The sequence below is a fragment of the Tiliqua scincoides genome, chromosome 2 (genome assembly GCF_035046505.1).
Source record: "Tiliqua scincoides isolate rTilSci1 chromosome 2, rTilSci1.hap2, whole genome shotgun sequence".
NCBI classification, from domain to species: Eukaryota; Metazoa; Chordata; class Lepidosauria; order Squamata; family Scincidae; genus Tiliqua; species Tiliqua scincoides.
The window spans coordinates 195,710,266-195,734,523 of record NC_089822.1 but is presented as its reverse complement, the minus strand read 5'-3'; the positions used below and the strand labels follow the sequence as shown (position 1 = coordinate 195,734,523).

Below are 24,258 nucleotides of genomic sequence, written 5' to 3'. Positions count from 1 at the left end.
AATCTCTTTGAAATTGTTTGAGCTGTTTCTCAGACCTGCTTCCCCCCTCCCCCCCACTTGTTTCTTGCAGAGAATTACATTTAAAACTGACAGTATTTTAATTAGAAAGGCAAATCTGGTGTTCCAAAGCTGGGGCTGCTTAGGGAAGACTTCCTAGATTTGCTGTTCAATTCATTTTTAATAAAGGCTTATTTAGTCAACTGACATATTTGTCACTGAGTGAATTTATGCAAAAGCTAAGCAGGGGGAAAAAAAAAGCACCAGTACCTTTTCCCAGGATTGGCAACCAAATCAAACTTGCTGCTTCTAAACATCCATTCTACATCTTTTCCACTATCCAATTATCATTGAATTAAAGCTACCAAATATGGTATAATCTCTTGCACTGGGGCAGAACATCTGGGGGCACTGCTAGGTTGGAATACAAAAGATGGCAGTGCTTCTGTCCCTTCCATTCAGACTGTTGGAATAACACAATTAGCTGGTTTTTATTATGCACATACGCCTTGAGCTAAGAAACACTGCCGCTCAGCAAGGCATACCTTCAAATGCTAGGTAATAAAGAAGAGGATCCAGGACAGCTGGACACCACTCTTGTCTTGTTTATGTACTGCACGAAGTCAAGTTAAATGAAAGAGGCTTTAAATTTAAACTGAAGTGTCAAAGCCATATTGGCAAGATTGGAAGACACTTTGGAAGAGATCCAGATCCATTCTCCACCACCTACATCTTGAGAATTCACATACTTTTTTTTTTTTTTTTTGCTTTTTGCCTTTGTGGCTTTTTGGATTTTGTGTCTGGCTGGTTGGTTGGTTTATTGTTTTCTTCCTTCTTTTTGATACCTCTGCTAAACTGCTGCTGCAGTTTAGTGTGTGTGTGTGTGTGTGTGTGTGTGTGTGTGTGTGTGTGTACAGGGGCAGATCCAGCATTTGTGTTTGGGAGGGGTCATGAACACTCCCTTAACTCAATAGCTGAGTTCAATCAGGTGAGTAGACCTGGGTTCCAGCCTGGACGTGGAGCCCAGATCTACCTGCTGGGTAGTCCTGGGCTTCCAGTTGACATTCCTGGAGAAATGTCTGCACCTCTTAAACTAATTGCAGATTGACGTGAAACAGTGATCTAGGTTTGTACTGAGAAAAAGGCATATTTTTTTCAGATGAGAGTTCTCAATGTTTTATTTTATTTGTGATATTTTGGAGCCTCCCTTTCATTTTACCCTCACAACAACCCTGTGAAGTAAGTTAGACTGCAAGAGAATGACTCACCCCCAATTCTCGAACCTAGGTCTAGCTCAGTCCTAATTTCTCACCCTAACTCAGTGATTTTCAATCTTTTTCATCTCATGGCACACTGACAAGGCATTAAAATTGCCACATCAGTATTTTTGACAAGTGACAAGGCACACCACACTGACAGCAGGGGCTCACATCCCCCAGTGGCCCTATTAACAAATGATCCTCCCGCAAACTCCTGTGGCACACCTGCAGACCATCCACGACACATCAGTGTGCCATGGCACAGTGGTTGAAAATGGCTGCCCTAACTATTACACCTGTGAAGCTACAATGTAGGAAGGTATAATAATACAGAAATAAAGGAACAAGTTTCCACACTTCTCTAGGTGTTGCCTCTCCCCTTTTCAGACTTTGTTCCTAGAGAGTTATTTCCATTTTACTAGCTACAGTGGGTTCATTGTTTTCTAAACTGACCAGAGCTGGTCAATACCAAATGACTCCCATCACCCACTGCCAGTGCAATCCTGGCAGCTGATGGAATTCAGAGGCCCTGTGCAAGGGGCTCCCCACTTTTGATTAAATTATGCTGCAGCTGGGGTCAGTTTAAATCCAAGCTGCTGCAAGCAGATGGAGAGCCAGGGTGGTGCAGTGCTTTGGGAGGTGGACTTAGACCTGGAAGATCTAGATTCAAATCCCCCCTCAGCCATGAAGCTTCCTGGATGACTTTGGGCCAGTTGCTTTCTCTCAGCCTCACCTACCTCACAGGGTTGTTATGAGGACAAAAGGAAGGGAGAAGCTGTGTACACTGCCCTGAGCTCTTTGGAGGAAGGGCGGTATAAAAATGTGAAAAATAAAATAAAATACCTTTAGGTCAGTGAAGTCAGTAATCCTCTGAAAGTCACACCGTTGATCTTGAAACAGTCCATATGTTATTACGTTGCGAGCACAGAACCTTATGCAAAGGAGCTGCCTATACTATTCAAGCACAGTTACTGAGAGACTCGGAGAAGGGAGCAGAAGCATCATAAATCACACATTTTTGTTATTGAAAAAAGAAAACAAAACTGCTCTCCCTGCTGCTTCTTAATCTAACTAAAAATAAAAAAACTATCCCTGCTGCTTCTTAATCTAATTTTTTTTAAAAAGCTGCTATTCATACAAACTGTCTGAATGCATATACCAGTTGAAAAAGGTAGTGACAAACAGCTATGATTTCTAGAAGCGAAAGTATTGTATCTCTACTATGCTTCAGCATAATTAAGAATCTATAAGGAAGAAGAAAAATCATAGATTACTAAACTTGCGTGTGCTCACAAGCCAGGGAGATACTTCATTCTGTTAAATCATTTACTTTCTGCTTTTCTTCGATGGAATTTAAAGTTTATATAGAATATCAGGTGATCTCCTATATGAGCACTGACCAGCCCCAGATCTGTTTAGTTTCAGCAAGGTTGTTCCATCATATACCTTCAGTCTCCCGGGACCTTGAAACTATCCCATGAGAAGATGCAATAACCAAGCTTACAGCCCAACCCTATCGACAATTTCCTGGGAGTAAGCTCCATTGATTGCAATGGAACTTACTTCTGAGTAGACATGCCTAGTATTGAGCTCTTAGTCCTTCCATAAATACCTTTACATATGAGGAAAGGTATAACTACTATGAAATAGTATGTACAGATATGTACATATTTACAATACAAAAATATTTTTAAATAAATAAATGAAATAGAAGCCAGGATCATCGTCAGGGAAAAAGGCAGGAGGGGCACACTATTAGCCCCCCTACTCCATAAATAGGAAATATTTAAAAAGTGAACCTGTGGGAAACTGTTGATGTATTTGATGTTATGTATCCGTACTGATTGATATGAAGGGGAAAAAAAACATACACACATACACTCTGGGTATGTGAAAAGTGCTTTTCCTTCAAGTAGCCATGAGGGTCCTATAGTGCAGGGGTCTCCAAACCCCAGCCTGGGTGTCAGATGTGGCCTGTGACTAACCTCTATCCAGCCTGTGGCCAGCCTCTGATCCCCTGAGAGCCTCTGGCCCAGTTGACCAAACACAATCAGAGTTGTGTGCTTTACTTATTGGGCTATGTTGGTGCTTGCAGAAATCCTGGGTATTTGAGCCTATTCATTTATTTATTCATTCATCTAAGTTCCATCTCTAATGTCTTGAGTTGGCAACCTTCAGTCTTGAGAGACTCTGGTATCACGCTCTGAATGGTGGTTCTGGAACAGCGTCTAGTGTGGATGAAAAGGCCAATTCGGGAGTGACAATCCCTTCCACACTGGGAGCATGTGTAGTGTGTCCCTGGTCTGTCTCCCTGGCTGTGGGCCTTCCTTCTTTGCCTCTTTGCCTCAGCCTGCTGGCCAAGTGTCTCTTCAAACTGGGAAAGGCCATGCTGCACAGCCTGCCTCCAAGCGGGCTGCTCAGAGGCCAGGGTTTCCCACTTGTTGAGGTCCACTCCTAAGGCCTTCAGATCCCTCTTGCAGATGTCCTTGTATCGCAGCTGTGGTCTACCTGTAGGGCGCTTTCCTTGCACGAGTTATCCATAGAGGAGATCCTTTGGGATTCAGCCATCATCCATTCTCACAACATGACCGAGCCAAAGCAGGCGTCTCTGTTTCAGCAGTGCATACATGCTAGGAATTCCAGCACGTTCCAGGACTATGTTGTTTGGAACTTTGTCCTGCCAGGTGATGTGCCGGAGGCCGCGCATGTGGAAAGTGTTCAGTTTCCTCTTCTGTTGTGAGCGAAGAATCCATGTCTCACCGCATTTACTTAAATTTTATATTTAATGTTTTTCCAGCCCTCGACACTGTGCCAGATATTTGATGCAGCCCAGTGGCATAGCTAATGATCATGTAGCCTGGTGCCAAGCTCAAAACGTTGCCCCGGAAGTGATGTCACAACTGGAAGTGACATCACGCCCAGGCTTTTTAAAAAGTGAAAATTGGAACCCACCTCCTCCCCCCAGCAGCTCACCACCCACTTGCTCTGCTACCTCCCCCCAGTCAGTGGCATAGCTAAGGCATCTATCTGCTACCTGGAGTCAAAGAAGATTTTGTAGCTCTCCTTCCATGACAAAATCAAATTTAATTAAATAAATAAATAAATAAAAAGCTATTGGTTCCATGCTGTATTATAATAATCTCATTGGCACTGAGAACAATCAGTCTCATAGGTCAGTTTTGAGTTAAGCAAAGTTTTGAGTTTGCAAAAGCAAAAGGCAGTTTTGAGTTATGCCTTTTGTTCCATAAGGCAGTTGTGTTTTTATTTTCTAGTTAATTGGCCTTAACGTTTGATACTCATAGAATACAAATATTCCAGTACAGTTTGTTTCATTGCATTCTGCATTAAATAACCTTTCCAATGATATATAACACGATGGTATTATTCATTCACCAAAATTTTCACAATTTTGGTCACTAGTGTCAAGCTCAACTTGTTGTCCCCCTAAAGCTTGATACCCGGTGCAACTGCTACCCCCTGCACCCCCTTAGCTACACCACTGATGCGGCCCTTTGGCTGAAAAGTTTAGAGAGCCCTGGTATAGTGTATCAATAGGCAGTCAGCGGGAGCTCCTTATTGAGGAAAGGGGTATTTGTCCTGCCCCCACTCTAGTACTGCCTGCAGATGGGGAAAAAGCATTTTAAACTATTTTTAAATTATTTTGTGTTGCTGGTTGACCAAGTTGGAAGGAGAAAGAAAACAAAAGACGAAACAAAGCCTGAACTGGCTTGCTCTTGGGTATTTCACTACAGCTTATCTAAAGAAATCAGGCAGTACAGCTTTTCACAGAGTGGACATCAGAATTATCCTCCGCTAATGCTTGCAGATCAAGCTTCTGTTAAGGTAACAGGAGCCAACTAAAAAGTTTCCAACCCTAAGAAGAATTGGTTTAATTTATCTTTTAAATAGGTAGTGACTATGCATAAATTAATGGACACACTCGTCTTCTTAACTAATCTGGAGTCAAGGTCGTAATTAGTATGGACCAAATCACATCATCCTTGAAATGCTGAAGGCCGCTGCTCCACGTGGTGTTCTGAATTGATAGCCCTCTTTGCAGGTTTAATTAAATTTAACGGTTTACTTACTACTCCCTCTTAATACTGATGACCCAGGCATCTCACTATTTTTCTTTCCTATGGAACAAATCATTGTTTTCTTCAGTTTCTGTACCCTGTGTGAAAGCTTTCTTCAAGATGAATTTGCATGGTTAGACAAGAATGGATTGCACTATTTATAGTACTGTTAGACATTTAGACTTCACTATTTCCTCTCTACCCCCCTCAGCCTTTTGGAACATACAGCAGCTGCAGTGTTGAGCTGGAAGAAGATTTACACATCTGGTAATAGCCTTCTTTCTCCATGAAAGCCCAATTAGCATTTTTGAAAGCAAAGAGCTGTTTAGTAATCCAAACAAAGTGTCTGAAGGCATGACCCTGGACTGAGAATCCCAAAATGGCATTCACTATTTATGAGCCCAAGAAAGGATACTTAGCTAGAGCTTGCAAGGCAAGAAGGCTTTGCATCAGTGATTTTCAACTCTTTTCATCGCACAGCACAATGACAAGGTGCTAAAATTGTCAAGGCATGCCATCCATTTTTGGGGCAATTGACAAGGTACACTGTAATGTCTGCATGAGGTGTGTTTTGGGGCTCACATCCCCCAATGGCCCTACTGATAAAAGACTGTCTTCCAAACTCCCGTGGCACACGAATTGCAGACAATTTGCGGCACACTTTTAATTCATTTTCTGCATTTCTGTCTATCCTTCTCACAAGGAAGAAAATGTCCTGGGGGTTATCTGCTACAATTGTACCCTCACAGCCCAAAGCCATTTAGTGAGAGGAACACCTCAACAGATGTTTTAGTCTGTTTACCCAAACTCAACACTCCAGCCCAGACGTGCAAAATTTGTGAACCACTAAGCAAAATGCAGCCTAACAACCACTGATGGTGGCCCTTAAGGGGATAAACTAACCTTCGGGTTTATAAAACATAAGTAAATAATCAACATTAAATGCTTTCTTTTACTTTGGTTTCCGTTATCATGAGAAGTGTTTTCAGTTTTATTGCTTTTGAATTCTGAGTATATAAAACAATATTAATCACATTGTGATGGCTTCACCACAATGATCATGTTAATTTATATGTAAGGCCCATTAATGTAAAAGCTTGACTTTGGTTTATAGCTTTTACAATATATAGCTTGGTGTGATTTTCCAGTTAAACCATGCTAATCTGCTGTTGGCTGAGCCAGTCACAAATGGGCTGCCATCCAACTTGCACTAATCTGAGCCCAGATCAGCTATGGATACTTAATCACCCTAATATTTTTCAAGCTGTCGTGATCAAGTTCACAGGCTGGTTCAGTTTCATGTGTAGCAGGGAGCAGTCAAACCATTGGCTCAAAGTGATGTAGGACGTGAAAGTCATGGGCTAACTGACCAAAAATTGCACTAGTAAATTAGAAGAGCTGGTTCCATGTCTCAAGGAACCCTTGATAAATTGTTCTCTATATGCTCCTGCCTGGGCAAGCCTCCCTTCTCACAATGTTCTTGGTGACATTTGTACCATTGCATAAATGCTATAAGCACAGAGATGGTCTCAGAAATTGGCAGTGGGTCTTCCTAAGGGGTTTGGGCCCTTCCAGCATGATAGTGCTGCTAATACCTAATGACAGCTTTGCTCATCGGCCCATAAGGTTATGCATATAAAATAGACCCTGTATCTATCTAGCCCACACGGCAGAACTAGTTACACATCAAGTCTGTGCAGGTTAGTCCACCTGTTCTGGGCCATAATGTGTTTATAAGCAGAAAGCAATTGAGCTTCACATCCAATGACTCTGAACAACTCCAGCAAGTGAACTCATCTACACATGCAGGGAAAGACAAAATGCTGCCAGGGTTGCTTCCCAGTCCTTCCCAGCAAAATAATTTCTTCTCTGTTTCAAATATGGAGACTCATCAGACGCTGGCAGCAATCAAAAGCATTCTAAGTCTACCCATTTGAAATGACATTAGGTTGCCATTCCATTCCACCCAGCTTTGGCTCTCTAAAACTGCACCTGCAACTAGAAATAGTACTTATGCTAGCAGATTGCTCAGTTCTGAATAATGTACTGACTAAAATATCAATGAGATATTAACACTGAACACTTTACAAGTCAAAAGCATTAAAATCAATTGTACAATAAAATTGTAAAAAGCAGTGGAAATTAAACTGGTATAAAACTGATACAAGTTTGTCAATTAGATATGTTGCATTACAAGGATGCGTTGTAGAGAATTTATGAAATCCATGTAAATTTGTGAAGTAATAATTGAATTCACTGATGTTTGTCTAGAAACCACATACACATCTGGTCACTGGGCATTTTCCTTTTCCCAAGTTATATTCATCACAGTAATTCCTATTTAGAAATAATCCATGTCTACCAGGTTATTTTGCAGGATGTCCACTGGACATTTGGAAATACTTTTGTTAGATCTGAATGCTTTTCTAGGACCTTGGGACTATCTTGCTAGGTCTGGGGCCATGGCATGATGTGTTGACATGGATCAATGGTGCAATCAAATAGCAGCAACATGCCAAACCTAATCATGTCTTCTCAATCACTCTGTATATGATCCCTTCTGTGACAAAGCTACAGTGGTGCCACACTGACCCAGAGGAATCCTTTTGGACCATTTCCAGATTCCCTTTCCAGATTCTTTCCTGCAAAAATGATTGATTTACAGCCCAGTCCTAACCTACACTGTAACAGGCAGTCAGGCTAGCCTGTACTATATCCAGTGCAGGGTTGGAGGTGACTGTGGAGCAACTCGGGGCAAGGAGATAACTTTCCCCTTACCGCAAGCACTGCCTTAGCCACTGCAATGGGGCTACTATGATCTGCGGCAGCTAAATCGCTACCGTAGATCTGAGTAGCCCAGAGCTAGGCCGGGCTGCTTGGGAGGAAGGTTAAGTGCTGGAGGCACTTCTGGGCCTGGCCCACCCACCTTTCTGCCTGCCATTTCCTCACCCTGGAATGCCCCTGATAGACCCTCCCCCCACTTCCCCCAAACCCCTGCGCTGCTGGCCCGCCACCAGTGCTAACTCATCTCCACTGTAACTTGCTTCAGTGCGGGCAGGTTGGCACACATCCTTGTGCCGGCCTCCCTGACTCAAACGGATGCACAGACATGCCTTACGGTTATGCGACACTCCCAGGCCGGCGTAAGGGACTTACACTGGCCTAGTGTGTTCTTAATTGACCTCATATATCCTGTCTATATGTTACGTTACCAAGGCTACCATGTTACGTAGGGAGACCATGGCAGATAAAATTAGTAATAAAAAGACTGCTTAAAGAAATGATTTGTCTGTATTTATTTCGTGACTTGAGTCATCAGTCTTTGGAACGAAGGCACACACTTTTCAGAGATCAGCTACTCAGTCACATCTCTAGACTGCTGTGTTTGAAGGAACTGGTAACAAGCCCACACATCTTACAGCTCTGTCGTTCCTTGGCCTTCCTTTACATCTTTTAAAATTAACATTGTGTCTTCCACTCCAGTACAATTTGCATGTTAGGTTCCCCCTTCCTTATTATCTATTACACCAGGGTTTTGGGAGAATGAATTAGTATTTGGTAAAGGATTCTGAAGCCCTTTAATGGAAGATGCTAAACGACTTTGCACTTCTATGGGGTCTTTTATCTGAGGATCAAAGTATGAAGCATCATCCCTACTACCGAACAACGGTGGTTCTGTCTTTGGATTTGAGAGTCAGCAGCAACTCTCTTGGGGCAATAGGCAAATGTTAGAATTTCCTTCTAGGTTTCTTAATCAGACTAATCTCCATATACAGAGACACTTCTTTTCCTCAGTTTCTGTCCCCCTTTTTTTCTCATGCACTCACATATATAACCTGTTGTGCTGTGCTATATGGCACTATGTATCAATATACAGAATAATGAACAGAAGAGTCCTTTTAAAAGCATTAATAACACTTGCTTCCAATTAGAATATATAATTTGATCTTTTGATACAAAGGCATAAATAGAAAAATAAATTTGGGGATGTCGTTAAAAAATGATTGGGTCAAACAATGAGTTTAATGTTTGACTCTGAAGGTACATAAGAACATAAGAACAGCCCCACTGGATCAGGCCATAGGCCCATCTAGTCCAGCTTCCTGTATCTCACAGCGGCCCACCAAATGCCCCAGAAACAGGAGAAGGTAGATGCCCCAGAAGGTAGAAACAGGAGAAGTCATTTCCTGAACTACAATATACCCTTCAAACTGTATATCCGCCCATGCTGGATCCCATATCTGTACTCATCCTAGTTACAGGGCTTCATGATGCAAGAACATGATATGGCCACCTTATTAAAACTAGCTGCTTAGCACATTCCTAACCTTACCTTATGCCGACTTAGCAGTCGCTGCACTGGCTTAGGGTGTCATATATGTGCCGTAAAGAATGTCGTGACACCCATCGAATAAGCAGTGCCAGCGGGAAGGCCCCTGCTATCCTGCTAGCACTGGCCTCAGACTGTATGCCCGATGGAGCAGGTGAGCACCCAATGGGCAGCGCAGGGGCTGGGAAGGGTGTAACGGAGCAGGGGAGGGTGGAGACAGGGGTGAATCAAGCCCAGGAGGAGCTGGGATTGGTGTTTCTGGAACACAATGAACGCTATTTTCCCTCCCATGCTTAAAAGTCCGACACAGGGCTTCTCAAACCTTGGAGAGCTGCATAGTCAGTGGAAGTAAAACAACTGAGCTAGATAGACTAAAGATCCAGCTTCACAGGCTCAAAAGTTGTATCACACAGGGCTGGTCTTAGGAGCTGCAGGGCCCCAATTGGAAACATTGTTTGACTCATCCCAGTTTAACAGCCAAGGTCTGCAGAATCTTAGAGATAAATAAAATTTCAAAATATAAACGGTATAAAAAACACCACTGACTTTTTAAGAATTCAGAAGAAAATTAAAATGGTTGCTGTTCTCAATAAAACCTGCAATATGGTGTCAGGTGTCCATTGCAATGCTGTTATGTGTATTTGACAAGACACAGGGCCCAATCCTATTCAACTTCCCAGCGCCGATGCAGCTGTGCCAAAAGCATGTGCATTACATCTTGTGGTGGTGGAGCAGTCATGGAGGCCTCCACTAGGTAAGGGAACATTTGCAGCATTGCCTTGGGGCTGCACTGCGGCTGCATCAGCCCTGGAAAGCTGAATAGGATTGGGTCGTAGATTACCCTAGCACAGGTGCCCTTTAGGCGTGGGCTCAGTTGGGAGCAATTGGTTCAACTGACTTAAAGCCAGCCATAGTACCACATGATTGTCCTAAGTTTAGGTTGCAACTTGTAAAACACAAGCCAACACACATTTTGCTTCCTTAAACGTTACACCAATTCCTGGGTATATTTGGGGTGCTGATTCCAAAAATGGCATCTGTTTTGCCCTATCACGTCTAGTTTTGGAGACATGGCATAGCCTCTTTAGTGAATGGTTCGAGCAGCATCCTCATGAGGAAGCCTACAACATGGCTTCCTCATGAGGAAGCTGCTCGAACCATTCACTAAAGAGGCTATACTATATCTCCAAAACTAGACGTGATAGAGCAAAAGGGATGCCATTTTTGGAATCGGCACCCCAAATTCATATCAAACCACCATAAAATTTGGGAAAAACTTTTCTGACCCTCTATTTTGTAGGCCTGTGTAATTAGTTCCTTAACATTAACGTAGCACATTTATAGCCCACCCTTCTTCAATCAAAATTCAAGGGCTTCTCAGGTGATATCCTTTCCAAGCACTAACCAGACATGTTTAACTTCAGTAAGACTGTTACATCATGTGTGCCTTCTTCCATCACAGAAGCTCTATATGGCAGTTCTTACAATGTGGTTTCCAGAGAGCTATCACACACTTTTATGCTTTACTGAAAATTGAAGGACAGAAGTCAAAGCGGTGACACAAAAACATAGGACTTAGGCACTCACATGCACAATTTGACCTTGGGGAAAACGCTAAACAAATAGTTGGCCAAGTAGCTGCCCTCGGCTTCTAACGTTGATTCATCTTAGTTGGGGGGGGGGGGGCTTTATGTAAGTGACTATATCAGCCAATGAAACATACTTTTATGTGCTCTGGAGCAAAACAAACTCAAGAAGACTTATGAGACACTTGACCGGTGGAAGCCTGTAACCCAAACAGAATGAGCCAAGTAATAAAAGCAGCAACTGGGGGTCCGTTTATGGAAACTTTATTTGCTCTGACACCCCATCTTGAGATCACAGCAGCAAGGAAGATGGGGAAAAAATGATCACATGTATGTTCATTTATTTTTTCCTTTCCTTTAAATGCTTCAAACCAAGCCTACATTAGGGAAAATTATTTCAGGCTTCATATTTTTTCAATTTTTTAAAAAATCTCCAATTTTTAATTCTGAAATCAATATTTGATGCAATCTAGTCCTATGAGAGTCTCAGTGTTGCAGTCTGGAACTGCATTCTTAACCAAGATAATGTGTTTTATCTTCTGATGTAATTAGATTTCAGCTGCTTGCAGTTCTGAAGATGTAATTATTGGCCATCAACGTGATAACTGCTGATTTGATTGCTAGTTTGGAATTTGTTTTATGCTGATTTTATTTATTGTTTATTATCACTATTATGCTTATTTATTTGTTACAAGCCATCCTGAGTGCTATGGAAGAAGAGTACCCAACAAGCTTTGCAAAATAAAAAGATAGAATTACATCATTATTTTAGGTAGCATGTTGTGATAATATTTAAGCATATCCACCTGTCATGGAAGGGAATTATTTTGATGACTGATTCATCTCTGGGATTCCAAGATGACTCAGGTGGGTAACACAATTGTTTCTAATAATAGTTGCCTGGTTTATTAGGAAAGCTGGGACAACACCTAGAATACACGTGCAGGGCTTTTCAAAGCAAATGCAACCAAACCACGTTAGAACTCATCCTCCAAGCCTACTGTGTAACTGTAAGGGTGCTGAAGACGCAATACTTCTCCATCACTGCACTGCATCTGTACAGTGCCATCTGGTGGAGCTTTTCTGAATGGAGCTAATTTCAATCTGGCCAGCAGTCTGATACTCGATGACCCTTGGAGGTCCACTATGACTAGTTTGTGAAGTACATCAAGGATAAAATTTCTCTCATCTGTTGCAATCTATGTTCTATAATTATTGCAAACCCTGTCTGGTCAAGTGTGGTGCCTTTCGGTTTTTGAGGCCTGAGGATGCTACCAAGGTATACAACCAACTACCAGTGTGTTTGGCCCTTGCCTGCTCTCCCCTCCCCATCTTACTACAAGTTGTAATCCAGAAGCGACTGGTACTCTGGACCACCTTGAAAGAAACAGCTACAGGATAGCTCCTAAAAAAGCTTTCATGGACTTCCAAGATTATTTCAACTATAGGCCAGTGGCAAATACACCCTTTTGGAGGTAAGCTGCTTGAATGAGTAATTGCAATTCATCTCCTGTCACTGCTAAATGACACTGGTTAACTGGTTCCATTTCAATATCGTTTCTGGCTAGGATTTGATAGAGAAACAGCTTTGGTAATCATGATGGATAACCAAAGCTGGGAAAGGATGAAGTACAACCAAACGAATTCTCCTGGACCTCTCAGTGGTATTCAATACCATTTGACCATGGGCTGACTGTCTAAGATGGTGAGAGGGGGCACTGTGCTCTACTAGTTTTCCTCCTGCCTAAATGGTCATTTCCAAAGGTTGAACTGAGAGGCTCTTCCTCTTTACAGTTATAACCACATTATAGTTCTGTTCTGTCCCCCATGCAACCAGGGCCAGCCTTAGGAGCGGCCCAATTGGAAACACTTTTGCAGGGCCCCCTCTAATTTTGCAAGGCGCCCTTTACTAATTTTTTAAGCTATTAGCTTGAATTTAGCTAGACCAAGATAAAAACATCTGTTTCTTCTGTGCAGCTGAATAGGACTCCTGTATCTTTAGTGGTACAGTGCGTACCCAGCCTGCGGTGCTTCTCAACTCTTGCCCCGTCCTCAGCAGTCCACTCTGGAGCAAGATGGGGAGAAGATGGCACTGGGAGCTGTGAGGGCAGTCAAAGAGTGAGGCATGCGTGCTGCCACCTGCATGGTGCCAATTTCAGGTCAATCAGCAGTGGGTGGAAGGGCAGCGCTGGGCCCCCAACCTGCATGGGACCCAATTGGGTGGAATTGCCCAGTTGCGTAAAAGCTGGCCCTGCATGCAACATCTATATGAAACTGATGAGTGAGGTCTCATCTGGGGATTTGGAATGGCAGCCAGCTCTGTTTCTCCTTTTCATCTACCCTGCAGATGCCCGATCTCATCTGAACTTGGAAACTAAGCAGGGTCAGGCCTGGTTAGTACTTGGATGGGAGACCGCCTGGGAATACCGGGTGCTGTAGGCTTATACCATAGTCTTTCGAGACTGAGGTTGCCAACCAACCATCTAACTTATGTGCAACCGGGTTGAATCTCTGCCTAGGACTAATCCAAGACTGGGTGAGGCCAGTAAGCTGAATCCTGAAGCCAAGAAGGCTGAGTCCTTTCTGTTCTTTAAACAGATAATTAGGATTGCTGCAAGGGTAAACAGATAGTCTTATTACTTACCCCATGCAGGGAAGCTGGGGTTAGATCGAGCCTGGAAACTTGAGACAACATGATTAAGGAGTTGTTGGGGAGTGAAGTTAATATTTATACTGGCTAATGACAGCCCATCATAGTGAAAGGGAATCCTTGCACATTATGGGCCTTTCTGAGAATCAAAGGTTCCTATAGGAACAACTTTCAAGGGATGGAGAATGAGAGTAATCCAGAAATAGGAAGCTGTATTTCCTTTGGGTGGAAGAATCCAATTTTGATTTCAATAATATCCTAGCATTTCCCACAACCCAAAGAGCATGCAGCTATCCTAATGTTAGTTGCAAAAGTTGACAATAAACATTTGCTAGCTTTTGTGCATGAAAGATAAAGGAGCTGTAAGATGTGTCTGGCATGCAGCTTCGAAAGGTTCAGAGGCCCGAGTAAAAGACCCAAGTAATAGCCTCCAAGGCTCCTGCTGCTAATTTAAGTAGCTATTGTTCATTTATTCCATCGTTAAGGCATGTAGCTCTGTGGCAGTCAATCTCTAAATGCTCGTTCGCTCTCTGGATAAGAACAGAAACAACAAGGAAGTTCCTGCAGTGCCTTGGCTGCAGTGCATCTTGGTTGCTATGGAATGTGTACCTCAGAGGAAAAGTGCTTCTTCATTTGTCACTACAGTAGCTGTCTATGGAGCTGTTTCCATGGTGAGTCACCACCCAACTTCCATCACAATATGCACTGCTGGAGAATAAAAGATGGCCACAAAAACCACTGAAGCTAAGCAAGCAATGATGCCTCCTACCACCCTTCTGTTCCAACTCCATCTCACCAGGGAACTAAGATTTTATATATATTTTTTCCTATACATATAAAGATATTGCTTGTTGCAACATGCCTGTTCCTGTCTGATCTTGGAAGCTAAGCAGGGTCAGGCCTGGTTAGTACTTGGATGGGAGACCGCCTGGGAATACCAGTTGCTGTAGGTTTATATACCATAGTCTTTCGAGACTGAAGGTTGCCAACCAACCTGTTGCAACAAAAGACCGAAAAAGGAGAGTTTCTTTTCCAGTTAAATACTTAATGCTCCAAAGGTTCAAAGCTATCTTGCCTACTAGACTAGAGGAACTTTGCACAGTGCTCCTATTGAAGGTCATACTACATTATTTCAACACCTCCGGGGGGGGGGGGGGAGGACCACAGCAGCAAAGAGGATGTGCAAAATAAGCATAGCTGCATGGGTCAACACAAGAGGGAGTCAAAGTATACACAGCTATTTTAGACTGTTTAAGTGAGAATAAATCTACTCCTCTTTCCAAACTCAGGAAGACCCAGATTTAACCCTAAACTGGAACATGGGCTCCACTTCTAGGTGATTTATTTTTTTTTAAACAAAACCACATTTACCCTTATTTCTTTAGGGTGACCATATGTAAAGAAGGACAGGAGGTTGTCTGTTTCTAACAGTTTTATATGCAAGGAGATTGTGTATGGCAAGTACAGCATGACTGCAAGGGTGAAAATGTGTCCTAAGCTCTTTCACATGACAGATGAAATCTGACAAGTTTGTTTCATTTCTTTGGATTGTTTCCTGTTTTTTTCTTCTCATTTTCTCTTTAAAAAGACCTCCTCCCATAATGGGGTACCACTGGTATGACCCACTTAGGCCAACCCGTGGCTCACTTTCAGGTGTTGTCAAGACCTAAAGGCCTATTGAATACTCTACCTCACTGGCTGATGGAAACCACGCACAGGCTGAATGGAATTAAGGAGAAACTCTCCTAGCTGCTGCACAGTTTTCTACCAAGAGTTCCGCTTTGCAGTTAGGGGAGAATGTCTGAACATCAACAGAAGGAAATCTTCTCTCAGCAAGGTTCTGGCTGCTAACTAGATGCTCACTTCGTATGGAGAGATCAATGGTCTGAAGAGTACAAGGTGACAGGAGGAAGATAGATATAAATGCGGGATGCCATCCACTGACCAGATAGATAGCACTTTTATTTAGACGTATCTTGTAGACATCATTATTTGTAGTTCAGTAACAGGGAAAAATAGTGTCTTCAGAGGGATCGATACCAAGCTTGAGCTGAGTGTATATTTCATTACAACCATTCTGTCTAGCATCCAGTCAGACGTTATCATGGCAGCAGTGTCCATAGTGCGTGTTAGTTTTTAAAGTTGAAGAGTTTTAGTTCTGGGAGCACCTGAGCAGTTAGAAGTCCTGCACCCACATGGTGCAGACCCAGGTGCCCCTCTGCTAGTGCTCTGCAACATTCCCCAGTCAAAGCACACAGCCTCTCCTTCCCTAGGTTTCAGCTCAACAATAAAAGCCTCTTCATACATGCCACTGTTCCTCATCGCTGCTTCTACTACAATAAAGTCTCTCGTATCTTTTGTGTACTGCCTGAGGACAGTGCAAATCTTTTCACAGGAGACAACAGGCAAAATGTGAAGATTAAACCAAAGAACAGAAGGCAAGACTGATGGCTGTTATTATGTCTAAGGTCATTTCTGGTTTAATTTTTGTGCTGGTTTTATCATAGTATATTGTAAGAGCTTCTAATGTTTCTCTGAGGCAGTGTTGTTGGCTTTCTTACAGCCCAATCTTATACTTACCTCGATCCTTGTTTCTGCTGGTGGTGCTGATTGCCATAAAGCAGTCAGTGTCAGTTGCAAAAGGTGCTCCATCAGCACCCTAACCAGTGCACTGCCAGGAGTGCTGGCAGGAAAGCCTGTCCCTTCCCACTTGCTCCAGTGCTTCTCCCACCAATCACTAATGAAGGTAAGTCAGGGGGAGAGGTGGGCGGAGATGGCAGCAGAGTGGAATGGAGTGGGGAAGGGGCAAATGGGGCAGGGAGGGGTAGGCAGAACAGGCCCTTGAGGGGGCAGTATTGGCGGCACCAGCAACACCAATATCCTAGCCCGCTTCCCGGACCTGATTCTGTGGCACAGGTCAATGCCGACCTGCGCCAGCTACTTAGCTGTTGCAGGTCTAAGTAAACCCCATCTGTCACAAAGGTTTACCCTTGACGAGATGTCCTGGACTGCCCTTCTACCATAGGATGCCAAAAAAAACAACAACATAGGATTTTTGTCTACCAGCCAGACAACAATGACAAGAGGTAGAAGGACACAGACACAGCCACGGCAGTGGGAAAGGCAGCCCCAACAACCAGAGATCCTGAGAGCTGAGCCAAACCCCTTCAGGAATCAAGGAGGAGTGTGGGAGGTTTCACAGCTTTGAGAAGGGATGGGGGGGGGAGGACGAAGAGACTCATTTTAGGCATTTAAGAACACCACATACAAGAAGACCCCCCAGCAGTAAACGTGATTGACCATCAATGCCATATGGGCCTGGATCTTCAGGATTGCATCAGTCAGACATTTGCCTCTCCCCTCTGACACACTTTAAAAAGTCTCCCCCTTGAACTTCAAGGTGAGCAATAGCAACCAATCAGCAAGCCATTTACCAGGCTTCACAGGAAGCCATTTCTGTGATTCTTACACTAATCCTAACCGTGCTATTTCATAGATGAGCCAGCACAAATTGCACTTGCAGTATTCATTTGTAAATCGTGCTATTTCAAAAACGGTCAAATTAAGAACTCTCAATTTGTGTGCTATCTCTATATCATGTTTCAACAAAAACCTCAAAGAGCATTTTACAGAGAAAATCAAATAACTATTCAGATTCAAATGTTCAGATCCTTTGTATGATCACTGGTTTTCTTTTGTTTGTATTTAACCTTGCTTGTTAATATTTCATTGGCTCCTTCTTCCTGGACTATTCAAGTGTGTAATCCTACTCAGTGAGAGGTCATGCCATAAACAAGACTACTAACCAGCCATTCAGATTTGAATGATGGATGAATGGCAGATGGATACCCAGGAGAGAGCCTTTTTTCAAAGATATACCCAAGATCTGGAACAATCTCTTAAAAGAGGTGTTTTAGCTCTTGCAGCACTTATTTTAGACAGGTAGCGAAAGGAATACTTTTTCATTGGGCTTTTTCAGATTTATATCATGAACTAGCATTAAAAAAGCTTGTCATTTTGTTTTGTTTTTCATTTTAGTAAGTTTTAATATAGGTTTTAGTTTTAAGATATGTTATTGTTTTCTTTTATATTATTTATTCATGATGTTATATTAATTTTATTACCATATGCTGCCTTGAATATTTTTCTGGAGAGTATAATTCATCATAATAGCATCAGCAAAGTGTCTTGAAGCATCTTAAAAACTGGTAAATTTATTTCAGTAATCCTTTTGGGGACTACATATGCCTTTATGCATCTGATGAAATAGACTATAGTTCGCAGAAGTTGTTGCTGCAGTAAACTGTCAAGTCTTTAAGGTGCTTCAGTTGTTTATGGGAACACACACAGCTACCCCTCTGGAAATAATGACATGTGATGACATCAATGGAAGCCAGAGATGGCAAGGTATAGCAGTAAGAAAGCATTTTTCGGGAGTCAAGAAAAATCATTAAAGGGGGAAGCATTTTTCAGTATTGCTCAAAACAGTTGCAAAAGAGTGGAGAGTAAAAGAGTGGAGTCCAACTCGGTGCAGTACTTGTCAGTGCTTGAAGCAGATAGAGCTCCTGAACACTTTTGCTCATGCCAAATTCTCACTGACATTGGAAACAGTTTCCCCCATCCTCTCAAGTGCAGTTTGCAGATATAATAGGAAGGGGCAGCTGATGCACCAGCCAAAGATTCAGTTTATTTTTGTTTCATTTATTTTTGTTCCTGCCATTCACAAATTATGTGACTTTGGCCATGGACACACTGAGGAGTACTTTGCCATGGTTACTTGGCTCTTTTATGGCATTGGGCTCATTGCATTAATCTGAGGGGAAATCGCCACCATTCAAGAAAGTGTTCTGAGAAAGGTGTCAGTGAAATTGACTGGCTACAGATTTACTGGATTTACTGCTCAGATAAGAGTCAAAGATTCTCTGCTCTGAGAGAGTAAAGGCATTCCAAATGCAGGGGAGCTCCATGGAGTTCCTAGAACTTAACCAGTGACGGGCAACATGGAACCACCTTCTCATCAGGAGTAGAAAGATAATTCCACTTCTGTGGTCAATCTGGATACAGGTTGAGTCTCATTATTTGCTTGGGTTCTGTTCCTAGAACTCATGTGGATTGCAAAAATCACTCTATAGCAAATCAATTTAAAAAACAAAGTCCTATTGCTCAGGTGATTTTAAAACAGCCTTGCTGACATTTGTGATGTTAAGATAAGAGTCATTAAGACAACAATTCACAATCAGTCTCTCTCCAGGCACTTAGAAAGGATTATCCTTCTTTCACATGTTGGGGGGGGGGAAGGGAGGGGGTCCCTTGAACAGAGAATGATGGATGGATTGTCAGCTGGCTGGCCTCTCTCTAACTATTGTAAGAGACTGTTTTCCTTTAATTTAAAGGACCCTTCTCATCATGTTGAGATAAAAATCTCTACAACAGTAAGAAAAGCATTTTAAAGGGGTGCATTTTTCCCCTTCTCCAGGGGTCAGCACATTCCTTCTCATTTACAGTGGCCATTTGTGTTGAGTCAAATCCATGTATAAAAAATAAGTGTATAACAAGTTTGGACCTGTATTGCATTTCCAACCCAGGTATTACATGGGTGCAACAGTTACCCATATGTTTGCACGCCTAAAATATATACTAGTTCTGAAGAAGAGAGAATCTCTACTATTTTACCACATAGTGGACCATATCCCTTCCAACTTTCATTTCTCTGGTGGTTATGATCCATTTCTTCTCTTCTGCCACAGACTTTGGCCCATTCATATGCTGTTGAAAATACTCACAAACTCAGCCCTGTTTCTCTTGAATGTACTTCTGCCATGCTTCAAGGCATGGTTACCTTGGAAACATGCCATCTTTGATCAAGGTTTTTCTTAATGTCAGTGTGAGCAAAACAAACCGTCCTGACCTTGTGCTTAACACAGGCCTCAGGCTTTTATCCAGTGACTCCTGCGGTGAAGTAAAGGAAGCTGCTGTGCTATTAAGTGGCATCAAGAAAGCACTGAATCTTTGCTCTTACTGCACTTTGTTTGTTGTGTTAAATAAAAATATGTAGGCACAAAAATTTAAGAAGGGTCCCAATGGATAAGATCAAAAGACTACATAGTCCAGGGTCCTGATTCTCACAATGGCTAACCAGATTCCAGAAAGTTCACAAGCAGGAGATGAAGGCATACCAGTGGCGGACCTGGGGCAGGGGCAAAAACCTCGAGCGCCACATTTGCCGTGCCCCTGCCACTGGTGCCTTTGCCAGCTGAACTACCCTGCCTGCCCTTCCGAGTCATTCTGCTCTCAGGCGAAGCCCCGGATGGCACTAGGCTGCGGGTGAAAAGCCTTCTCCCACTGTTTTAAGCGATATTTGTATTGTTTAAAACAGTGGGAGAAGTCTCAGAAGGTTTTTTGCCCATTGCTGAGTGTCATGTGAGGCTCCATAAGCCTTGGTGGGTATCCAGGGGAGGGAGGTGGCAGTGTGCTGGACCATGTTGTGGCCCCGGTGGAATGAGGGTAGGTCTGCTACTGAGGCACACCAGTCTCCAGGCAATGTTCCTCAGCAACCAGCATTCAGAAGCACAGTGCCTCTGAACTTGGAGCCATAGTGACCTATTTCTGATAAACTCAGAAAAAAGGATGAAGCCTCTCCCAAAGATTTCCATGGTGACATGTGTGAGCTGACACATCTGTCTGCAATATTAGCTTAATGTCTATGGCAACCAGTATGCTTGGTCCAAGCAATAGCGTTGCTAGAGGGGTGCGGGCCGTGCTGGGGGGGGGTGATGTGTCCTGGGTGAGGACACGCTAACTTTGCAGCTTTCAGATCTACCCCATCGTGCCATGCATCGTTGGATGCGGAATTCGTGGGGGAATGCATTGCAAAAAACCGAATTGAAATAGCTCCTTTCCAAAAAACCAGAAAGAAAAAATGCTTGGAGCCCTATTGTGCGTTTACACGTGAGTAGGCATACTTGCCATAGTCCATTGGAAAGGGCAGGCTGAGAGGAATCCAACGACACCAGAATGATCCCGATCCAATGAATGCAGCCCCAAAAAACACGAGAAGGAGGTCCCTGCCTCCCTCCCAGTTGCATCTATTGAGCCCGAAAGGAAGCCATGTGGCCATGTTTACTCGCCAGTAGGCAAACTTGACTTACTCCAGGCAAGGACTGAGAGGACTCAAAGGGCATCAGAATGGTCTGGATCCAATGAATGCAGCCCCCAAAAACACAAAAGGGAGAAGGAGGTCCCTCCCTCCCAGCCCTATGGAAAGCGAAGCAGCCTCACGGTTGTGTTTACTCGCAAGTAGGCAGATGAGCCTTGGCTGATGGTCAGGCCAGGCAAAGGGGAATGTGAGGACACCAGAATGGTCCCGATCCTATGGAACTGAAGCTCAACATATGTTCCAGAAGGCAGCCTGTTTCTCTCTCCCCCCCCCCCCCCCCACTAAAAAGGACAAAAAAAGAGGCTTGAATGGTAAGGGGAAAGTTTTCTATTTTGCACTTGAAAAGCCAGGAGGGTCTTTATATGGATATGCCTGAAATAGAAGAACTTGAAACTGGGCACTGGGAGGGCTGGAAATCTCACTGATTCTTTTTGGGGGGTTGTTATTGCAGGCAGACTACAGAGTAAGCTCTATTGACCACTATGGGACTTACTTCATAGCAGACTTGCATAGGATTGGGCTCACAGGCTGCAATCCTACCCACACCTTCCTGAGAGTAAGCCCCATTGACCACTATGGGACTTACTTCAGAATAGAGATGCATAGGATTGGGCTCACAGGCTGCAATCTTACCCACACTTTCCTGAGAGTAAGCCCCATTGACCACTACGGGACTTACTTCAGAGTAGACATGCATAGGATTGGGCTCACAGGCTGCAATCCTACCCACACTTTCCTGAGAGTAAGCCCCATTGACCACAGTAGGACTTACTTTAGATGGATTCACTTGTTGGAACAGGACTGGCTCCCCCTTATTTAATTATTTATTTTATTTTAATTTAATTATTTATAATTATTTATTTTAATTTGCTTGATGATGTCACTTCGGGCCATGACATCACTTCCAATGGGTCCTGGACAGATTGCACTTCTAAAAAGTGGGTCCCAGTGCTAAAAGTTTGAGAACTGCTGCAATAAGGTGTGAGTAAATTGACACGGGGTGTTAGTGTGTGAGACTCTATACGTTTTCAAAATCACTAAAATCAGAATTTGGAGGAATGATCCCATCATGCTACATATCAATCAATGTGTAGTTTCATGCAGAATGCAATGAAACAAACTACATCGAAATATCTGTGTTCTAACAAAAGGTACAGCCAAAAACCAGTGGGGCGGGGCGATGACACATCACTACACCCACCACCTGGGGTGTTGCCCCGCCCACTGCATGGGTTGATGCGCAGGCCTCCTGCACTGGGTGACACAAATCCTAGTGACGCCACTGGGTCCAAGATCAGAAAAAGTAAGGGTAGAGTCAAATGAAGAGCCCTGGGAAAGGACAAACTTTGAATGTTTCTGGGAGAGGAAAGGAAGACCGCCAATATCACAAAACTGATCTAGCACAGCAACTGATAGCTGCATTCACAAGTTTGTATAAATGAGGAGCCTCCTTAGTTGGAGGAATTGATTCCCCTCACCAACATCACCTTCAGCATAAGCTAATGTGATATGAACACACCATTCACAGAATTGTTTGCAAAGGCTTCCCCACACCTGGTTTACAAGGGAAGACTTGTATTAATGAATGAAACATTTGCATGACAGTTACCTGAAGGTAACTCATGCAGAAGGATGTGCTCACCCATTCCTTCACTATGTGATGGTATGTTGAGAGTGTGTGAATCATCCTGATGCCTCACAACTGGATATATGAAATGCCTTATCATTTATGTGATTCATGTTCCACCTTTTTCTGCAGGAGAAGGAACTTGGAATTGGGATTATGCTTTTATGCCCTGTAGCAGATGTTCTATCACAGCCATTTTCAACCACTGTGCTGTGGCACACAGGCAAATGGTCCCCAGGTATGCATGGGAATTTGGGAGAGGATCATTTATTAGTAGGGCCATTGGGGGATGTGAGTCCCCCATTGACAGCGCAGTGTATCTTGTCAATTGTCAAAAACCTGATGGTGTGCCTTGACCATTTTAGTGCCTTGTCAGTGCGCTGTGAGATGAAAAAGGTTGAAAATCCCTGTTCTATCACATGTACAGCACACTGTGTGTATGAATAACATATGATCCTGCTATCAACTCGTTTGGTTTTTCCACAAAAAGGTTGTATGAATTAGCCTTTGAGCATGGAGTTCTTAAGAGGTAGACATATTTGTATTTATCTTTATTCCCTTTCTTAGGATACACACCCACAGCGCAAGCCTATCCTCTTCCTTAGCTGGCGCAGCTGTCCCTGCACCAGCTCAGACTGTCCCAAATGTGCCGTAAAGCTAATCTGTGACTATGTGTGAGCCAATAGTGCTGACCCAACAGCAGCAGCGGACCTCTGCAGCCCCGTGCCTGGGGCAAAGCTCCAAGATGGGCTATCGCTGCCCCCCCCCGCGCTGATATCCCCCCCACTCACCAGAAGCTCACGGAGCCTCGCGCAACTGCGGCCCATGCCGGAGAAACCTCTGTGAGGTTCCCCGGCGCTACAGAGAGGTTTCCATGGGGCCCTAGTGGCTGGCGCCTGGGGAATTTGCTCCAGGGAAGTCTATGGTAGGCATGCAACTGCTCCACAGCCTGTGCTGGCCTGCTGGTTCTGCATTCATGAGCATCACCTGCAGGCACAGGTAAGGTTGCACTGGGTGACCCAGGGGAGGGGGTGGGGACATTTTTAGGCAGAGGAGGGTGGAACAAGGAGCAGATCAGGTCGGGAGTGGGAGAGATGGATGAAGGCCAACCCCATCATATCCTAACTCCCTTCTTGGGTCCGGGTGCCCTACATGGGGCTTCCTGAATTTGCTTCCAAGAAACCCCACAAAGGTGGCTGGGGCATTACTCTGGGTAAAGGGAAAATATTCCCTTAACCCAAGGAGACCTCCAGCTACCTCCTAACCTGTGCTGGATAAAGTGCAGGTCATGTGGCCTGGCTGTGCTGGTGCAGGTTGGGATTGGGGTGCCAAACATTTTTAGGAACTGCTGCAACTCAACTTCTTTTCTTGAGCTGCCTTGTGATAGCTGGGGCAAGCTAAGCTGAGGCATGCAGAGGTTAAAACATACAAAGTAGCAGCTGTTGCATTCATTTTCATTGTTCATTTTATGTTTTTGAATCAGGGCTGTTAACCACGGCTGCTTAGTTGCTTATCACTTGGGTCCTGCTCAATTAATTGATTAAGGGCACAACGCTAAGCAGGTCTACTCAGAAGTA

The 24,258-nt window shown here is 43.6% G+C and overlaps 1 protein-coding gene and 1 pseudogene across 4 annotated transcripts in view; one reads left to right on the top strand and one right to left on the bottom strand.

Annotated features, from left to right (window-relative positions):
* The window catches only part of GRIA1 (glutamate ionotropic receptor AMPA type subunit 1), a 232,930-nt gene that overhangs the window by 35,161 nt on the left and 173,511 nt on the right, over positions 1-24,258 (bottom strand). The gene's annotated exons all lie outside the window — the stretch shown is intronic.
* LOC136643274 (5S ribosomal RNA) lies at positions 13,572-13,690 on the top strand (annotated as a pseudogene).